The following is a 6,398-nucleotide window of genomic DNA, read 5'->3' on the forward strand; positions in this document are numbered from 1 at the left end:
CAATGTTTAGATACAATGCATTTTTCCAATGTATTGTTATATATAACTACCATACATTTTGATTGCTTATGCGAACATTTATGAAGATAAGATCAAATATGCTATAGTAGCTAATGTTGTGGTCTGATAACATTGGCATTTTTTTGCTTCACAAAATAACCATGACTGATTATAATGTACTAATGTTTGGTTTTATATTTAATTTACATCACTGGAGTTGAAGCATTTCTACATATTTGAACTACTGTAGTAGAAAGCATATGTATTCTAATTATTTTGCATCCTATTATTACAATGTATATATCATTATCCAGCAAAGCTTGTTGGAGTGAGGACAGGTGGAGCATAATTATTCTTCTTTTGCCTGCAATAGTAGGGAAAGAATTGAGTTAGATATGTATGTGTCATATATTCAATACTATTGAACTAATTTATCTTTTAATTAATTTCTCTAATAAATTGTGTGGCGTACCTTTTATCCTTGTTGATTGGTGGCGGTGTGATTAACATTGATTATTGCATTGGCCTGAGTGAGTGTAAAAAAATCCTTCAATGGAGAATTGCCTTGGTGTGAATACCATTTTTTATTTCTCTTGCATATAGTCCTCGTAGTTGGTGCTACAAAGTGTTGGAACTAATTGGTCAACCAATGAGTTGCCAATAGAGTAGTGGATTGGCTATTTATTTTCAAAAGTTAGCATTGTCTTTAGATGGAGCTTGTGCACATAGTTGACATCATGGTTACATCTAGAACAATGGGCAGAATCTTCATCTAGTACTCCATAACCTTCAAATTTGTGTTGGCATTTTGGACAAAAAACACTGAATGGACTAGAGATGGATTTTCTATTTTCAATACTTCATGAAGTTGTTGCAAAGTTATGTTTGTAAGTTCTGTTTGAGCTAGAGTGTAGAGATGTTTATATGTTCAAATTTACTTAACATTACCTCAGTGCTCTTCTGTAGTATTTTATGTAGCATCTGTAGGGTTATTTTATCAGTTAAGTTGTAGATGAATGTGGATATTCCTTTCTAAAGTCTTCTTCTTTTGTCATTCTTTGTAACAACATTCCTAAAAAATATTGTCAGTGTCTCATTTTTTGGCTAGTTGTTCTTCTAAGCTGAAATATAATGATGGAGAAAATTGGGATGGATTTCTAACTACAACAAGCATAGAAAAAGAGATTTTTAATGTCTCATAAGAAATATGTATTTCAATGTACATGTGTTGTTGCAATAGTTATAAGAGTAGTCATAATATGGAGATTGTTTTACCTCTGCTTGTCCTCCTCAGACATACCGTCCTTTATTTGAAGAATGTTGGCATTGCATTGTTTATGTGTCCCAATGACTAATGCACCTACTATTCCAATAGGGAAATTGCTTGTGCTAGTTATGAGGCTTTTGATTATAGTGCTTGGAATGAAATTGTATTCATTTCATATGTGATTGATTGTTTCTACTATTCTTGTCTATGTCAGAAGAAGAATACAATCACAGTTACTTTGTCGAGTTTTGATGTAGGTGCAATCTCAAAACCTGTTATGGAGAGACCCATCCCTGGTACTATTTTGTTTTCATATCTGTGTAGAAGGTTTCTATTAATAATCAAAGTTATTGTCATTTATGCCTTGTGGTCTATTAGATCCACCCTTAGCACTTCACGTGTTTTGTTGATCTTATCAAGATTGACTTTGTAAACTACAAAAACATCACTTTCAAATGTGGTCTCTATATTTCTTGCATTTAGTTGTTCAATTGTAATGGGGCCAGTACTTTTGACTTTTGTCATGCAACTGCATTCTTGTTAGGGCTCATTCTATGTAAAAATGAGCATTGAAGAATGCATGAAATCATACATAGTTTACCTTCTTGTTGATTTTTCTTGCCTAAGTTGTGAAGCCTTTCCTGCTCTTTTGGTTGCGCCCATTGTTTCCTATGGTTACTTAGTTGCAATGGGATAATGGATGCAATGTTTTGTAAGAGCACTAAATTAGAAATATTACTTGTTTGTTTTGTAATTAGTTAAAGTAAGTGTCAGTGTATGAAGCTATAATCATATTTATAAATGTAATCATAAGAATGTTGTAAAATGGTCTAACCAATATGGTTCTTATTTCTGGACAAAGCATATATTTGATGTTGTATTTGACCATATGTGATCAATAAGTGGCTTATTGATGTTGTGCTAATCATCGAGGAGGAAGTCAAAGTGAATATTTTGCATTTTATTTTTTAAGTATTTTGTGTTTTTGTTTGTTGATGTCATGTCAATGTTAAAATCTCCAACAATACAGGTGATTGTATTTGGGTCAATTGTGCTTTTGATTTCATCCAAGGCATTGTTAATTTCTTTGAAAGGAGTATTTGGCCTCACATAGATGTTGTATACATTGAAAGGATTGGTTGATTTTGATACAACTACTATTAATGTCTCTACGCATTTTGAAATGTGGTATGATGTTCTATGTACCATGATTGTATTATGTATTAGTCTCATTATCCCATGTATTCAATAAATTAAATGAGTACTAAACTTTGGAAATAGGACATCCTATTGGGATGGATTCATGTGTACTTCTTGTAAGCATATTATGTCGACTGACATAATTTCATTGTCATTTGTACATTATTTATATGAGCATGTAAATTTCATCTACTTAATGTGCACAAGATCAAATGTATTGTGGCCAATTGTGGGCATGTCTCTTAACTGTCAAGTTTTCATTATGAATATTATTACAAGCATTCCATTTTTGTATTTGCTTTTGGCTTTACTTTGAAATGTTTTGGCAATAGAGGTTTTACAAGAAATAGATTTTCCATTATTTTTGTATGTTATTCCATGTTGCCTTATAGCTGTTGGATCAAATGCTAATGTTTCCATTGTTAGTCCTTCTGATCTATGAATTGCGTAGTAGATTGGTTGTAGTAAGACACTTTTTTTTTGCTGGTATCTAATATTAGGATCATTGAATTTAATCCATGCAACATCCAACATGTCATATTCTATGTAATGTTTGAAGATACAATTAGAACCATTGACTAAACCATCGCTAGTATTGTAGTTTCATGAATATAATTCTATAAGAATATTTAGTTTTAATTTAATTTCAGTTGGTAGAGTCATTGTGTGGGGATAGAGTCATATTACATCTATGTTGCCCTCATATTCCTATGTGACCTTTAGAACAATAACTTCTCTGAACATATTGCTAGCATTTTGTTGTTGTGAGCATCTACATCACTTCTCCTATAGAAGAGAAAAGGGAGTGTTGGATCATTTGGAACTGGTCATAGGAAATTTTGGTTAAGGTAGTTAATATTGTCTATTGCTTGAATGGCCTTGTAGACTCTCTTTAGAATTTGAACAAAGGTTTCATCTTTTTCACGCATTGTCATTTATAAATGACATTGTCTTTCCAAAAGTTGTAGGGCATTAAATCTTTATCTGTAGGCCTATGTTTGAACACATTAGCATCTAAAACTAGTTGGGCTTGATATAAGTTGCCACAAAAGATTGTGTCTAGGTTTCCAAAATAAGCAGCTGGTGTATGCATAATTTCTCATAGATGTTTATCTATGTAGTGAAAGAAAGGTGAACCTACTAAAGATATCTCATCAATCAAAATAGCTTTAAGTTGATTGTAATGCTTTGAAATTTTGTCAAGTGTGTCACTGTTCAAGGGTAAGAATTTTGATTTGTTAAAAAGAATATGGAATGTTGAATGTATAGTCACACTGCCAATATTGTATGTTTCTTTCCCTGTGTATGTTGTAAGTATTCCTTTTGGTTTATCAAGATCATTTTCTATAGTGTTGTTGTATATGCATAATATGGCTTGATATATGGCCTTTGTTGTAAAGGTCTTACCAATTCCTCCACCTCTCGTTAGATATAGGTCAAGTGGAGTTTTGTTTTTTTTACTTTTCTTCGTAACAATGTCTTTTAGTATCACTTGTTGTTCCTTGTCTAGCATTTCTCTAATTTTGAAGTATTCGACATTGGAAAGTATTTATGGGTGCTTTGCTATTTTGAATCTTGACTATGAAGTGCTTAGTGCTTTGTCATATGTTGTTTCTACAATCTCATTTTGAATATCATATTGGTCATCTGTCTTGTTTGTCTTCATTGCTCAATTATTGTTATTGTTATCTAATATTCACATGTTGATCTCATTGGCCTCTTTATCAATGTCACCCCATGCATTATTGGTCTTGTAGAAGAATTTAGAATGGTTATTTTGTATTGTTGCCTCATGATATGTAAACGTTGATTGCCAAGATTTGAAATTTTATTTGAGATGAGTTTCATTTCTTGTAAATGGTACAAAAATAAGTAGTTTCTCTCTACAATAGTTTTCCACATCATTATGTTTGTTGTAACTAATAAAGCATATTATACTTTCTTTTTGCTTTTTCTTATTATGAATTCTTTTTTTGTTATATTTTGAAACAAATTCAGCTAAACATATGGCATTGATACTTTGTTGTTATTTTGGTAGTAGTCTATTATGGATTTTGTGATTATGTTTTCTGATTCATTTTGCTCTTGATTTAGTTGTTCAGGTGATTTCAGTATAAAGATGCATTTGTCATTTGGTTTTGTGTCAATGAAAAGACATTTCCATGAACCTTTGTTGAGGGAAAGTGATAGAGCTAAATGAGTAGTTTGTTGAGCTGACATTTGTTGCAAGTTTAACAAAGCATTGCCCTATTTATGTATCATCCTTATTGCATCTATGTTTTCTCTTTAGTACTCATTTCTTATTTTTTTGAATGCACATGTCATAGAATTTTCAACCTTTTCCATGTATGAACTATAATACATCATTTTAGCCTATGCATTCAACACAAACTGAGTGTTTGTGTTGGCTCTCCATAGCTCAGGGATTTTTTAACAAAAACTATTGTTCCATATCTGTGAAGGTTTCCTTTCGAGGAAAAGAGTGGCTTTGTCCAATGTTGACCTTAGAGATAGAATGTAGTCTCTTTCTATTGTTTGCAATTCGCCTATAAACATTTCAAATGTGAAGGAATTGTCATATTGTCTATTTTCCAAAAAATACAATAATGTTTGAAGTATTGGTTGTCATCATGGTTTCCTTATCAGATAGTGGGTGTAAAATCATAGTATATGGTAGTGGAGGAATGGGAAAATTAAATATGTATTTTTTTCCATGATTTCTTGCATTGTCTAGTAAGGTGTGCTTGTAAATGGTTAGTATTGCATGTTATGTGGTTGTTGACAAATTTTACAATCGCGTTGTTGCTTTCTCTCCCATAAATCGGTGCATTGTCAACCCAATAATTAGGTGGTCATGTTCATTCCCCCTATTTTGGAATTCTACAATTGAAAAATAATCTATAACTTTTCCAAAGAAAGAAGTGTCTATGAGTATTAGTTTTCTTAATGCATTAATCCTATGTCGATAATATCTTGCACATGTAATTGGATCCTTCTTGACTAATAGGTCATCGTCAATGTGTTTGCATTAACCTATCTCATTTTTTGTAGTCTTTCTTGATGCAATTTGTGTAAATATCATAGAGTTTTCATTAGAGGATCCCATTTTTGTTCAACACTAGTGAAAGTGAGAAAAAATGTAGGCGGTCCAAGTTGTCGTATCATTGCAAAGACTTTTTTTTGCAATTGGTTCATATGGTTCATATAGTATGGGGATATTTTGATTCTTTTGAAATCAATATATCCAATATTAGATTTGAATATTTTTTCTAAGTTTGGTTTCTATTTAACATCCTTTGCAAGCAATTTCCTGCCTTTTGATTGTCCTTTTCTAATTAGAACCCACATTGTTGACAAAACTTGTTGTATCAGTATTTTTATTGTTTTGAAAAATAGATTTTTGTATGAAGAACAAAATCTTGATGATAATGTAGTAGCTCCCACTGTGCAATTTTTTGATAACTAAAGTTATGCATAATGTCAAAATTCATTGGTTCATTGAAGAAAAGTGTTGGAAAATTCATCTCCTCTACATATTTGTCTTTGAAATTTCTAATTGGATAAGAGTTCTAGGCTGAAGCAATTTCAAAATTTGTGTCCCCCATGTTATGGGTACTCCTATAATATGTACACCCATGTAGTAGTATGTTGCCAGGACTTTCAATTTTTGTTTCACTTTGAAATTCAAAATTATTAGGACTCATATTAGCCATGTTGTTGTCATTGTTGTAGATGTTTAATATTTTAGTCCAATTATCATTTATTTGTAAATTTTACACTTTGTAGAATGTTGTCTTACTCAAATCAAGTAATGCTTGCATTATAATATTTGGTCATACCATGCCCTTTTGAAAAAACATTCTTATATTGCAAACGTCATTTTAGACACACATCAATTGTTGAAGTGTTTGACAGTGATACTAGCAAAGCA

Source organism: Cupressus sempervirens, chromosome 6, assembly GCF_028749045.1.
Source record: "Cupressus sempervirens isolate cs-2001-9-10 chromosome 6, ASM2874904v1, whole genome shotgun sequence".
Taxonomy (NCBI): Eukaryota; Viridiplantae; Streptophyta; class Pinopsida; order Cupressales; family Cupressaceae; genus Cupressus; species Cupressus sempervirens.